A 1,910-nucleotide genomic window follows, 5' to 3' on the forward strand; every position below is an offset into this window, starting at 1 on the left:
TAGAAAGATTCCAATATATGTTTCATTATTATTGTTTTGAATAGAAAGATTAGATGTTTCGTAAGAAAGGATGCAACTTTGAACTTTCCCTATGAATATTTCCATAATTTTGGTTTGAATTAAAAGAATATTTTTTTTGAAGGAAGAATGGTTGGATTTCATTATTAAAACAGAGCCCAAAAACTGAACAGGCCCAAAGCACACAGAAAAATCCAAACAAAACAACAAAATAAAATCAGTCCAAATCTAAAATAGATAAGAACACCGGATAAAGCAATAAATAAACCAAAAGAGAACTGCGAAACCCAACCACCTAGGCAGACTTTTCATTTCCCTACGCATCTGATACAGAGAAGCCCTTCAGGTGCTTTCATTGAGGCGTTGAAATCATCCAAAAATTCGTCTTAATCTCCTCGGAGCTTCTAGAAGGGACCCTTTAGATTCGGCGAATACGCTTCAATGTTTTGCCTAAACATACCAAATCTGAAAAGACCCAAAAAATCTACTCTCCGATCTGTTTACTGACAAGTTCATTCTGATATGCTTGCCATTTCCCAAACTGTTGAATCGTCGACAGGCTGGTCACTAGGAACATGATTGTTGTCGATCTTCTTCTACTGCCTTTTGCGCATAAGAGGGAACCGCTCCAGCAAGATAAGTTTCTTCATTTTTTCTTAGTCCCTCTGTTGCCAAGAAATGTGCAGCCCCGTTTGCATGTTTTGACACATATTGAAAGACAGTCTTGATACCGTTCACATATTGTTCTTATGTTACAGATATATGCCCCTATCACTGACCTTTCAACTCTCTCTTCTTTTAGTTTCCGGATCACAGCCAGGGAGTCGCCTTCGATTTCCACCCTCAAGAATCCCAGTTGTAAGCCCATCTCAGCCGCTTGGAAGCAGGCCATCGCCTCTGCTGCAAAAGGTGAATGTATGTTGACATGCATGATAGTTTTTGACCAAAGAACAAGACCAGAATCATCCCTAATAATAATCCTCGAACAAGATTTGTTATTTTGTTTACAAAATCTTGCATCGAAGTTTATCTTTACGAAATGTTCTTTTGGCATCTTCCAACACACTAGAGGTACTTTACATACTACTAATTTTTCTTTCGCACCATCAACTTCCCCCAAATAGCGCTTAAACAAATTCATCGTCTCTGATGCAGTAGAATGTTGTCCTTCATGCAATAGCTTATTACGCGCAGTCCATATAGCCCACATCGCACAACAGAACACACGACAAAGGTACAATGAGTTGTTTTAAAAAAACTGATGAATCCAATCTTTTATTGATGACTTTGATGTCTCTGTTTGTCGCACAATCCCTAACTGATGCCACATTTCCTTTGTCTGCAGGCAATCCTGAAACACATGATCCACCGTTTCAACACCATTGTGACATCGAGGGCAATTTGCTGAACCAATCAGTCTCCCGTAATTCAAGTTAGCATAAGTAGGTAGAAAATTGTTTGTAATCCTTCAGGCTGTAATTTTAATTTTGGAGGGCAGGTCTTGATTCCAAAGTCTTTTGTACAGATTTGTGTAGGGATAGATAATTCCATCAGTAGAATTCCCATGATGATTATGTAATAACCGTCTGTAAGCACTGCGCACTGTGTATTCCCTTGTTGCTTCTCCACTCCAAGCTCGAAAATCCTCATGTGGAACTTGATATTTGATTAGCTTATTTGTCACTATAAATTTTATTATTTATACATATTTTAATATAATATACATATTACAAAACTGGTAAAAAATGTGATTTAGGGAGCGACAATTAGAGCTATTTTAACTAAGAAATATGGCAGAAAAAAAAATCATAATATTCTTTTGTGTTAATTTACGTAAATTTTTTTACAATATTAATTGCCACTTTTGAACATCCTTTAATTCACTTCCCAAG

At 36.9% G+C, this 1,910-nt stretch overlaps 1 long non-coding RNA gene across 4 annotated transcripts; it reads left to right on the plus strand.

Moving 5' to 3' along the window:
* The first annotated feature begins 290 nt into the window (after nucleotides 1-290).
* Nucleotides 291-1,689, plus strand: LOC105788108 (uncharacterized). 4 transcript variants are annotated; one of them, XR_001131876.2, is made up of 3 exons: nucleotides 291-1,089; nucleotides 1,174-1,252; nucleotides 1,364-1,689. It is a non-coding gene; the product is annotated as an uncharacterized LOC105788108 (long non-coding RNA). The 4 variants fall into 4 exon arrangements; XR_001131878.2 differs by having other exon boundaries at nucleotides 292-927; nucleotides 1,177-1,252; XR_001131877.2 differs by having other exon boundaries at nucleotides 293-1,089; nucleotides 1,177-1,252.
* The last annotated feature ends 221 nt before the right edge of the window (nucleotides 1,690-1,910 follow it).

This window comes from Gossypium raimondii, chromosome 11 (genome assembly GCF_025698545.1).
Source record: "Gossypium raimondii isolate GPD5lz chromosome 11, ASM2569854v1, whole genome shotgun sequence".
NCBI classification, from domain to species: domain Eukaryota; kingdom Viridiplantae; phylum Streptophyta; class Magnoliopsida; order Malvales; family Malvaceae; genus Gossypium; species Gossypium raimondii.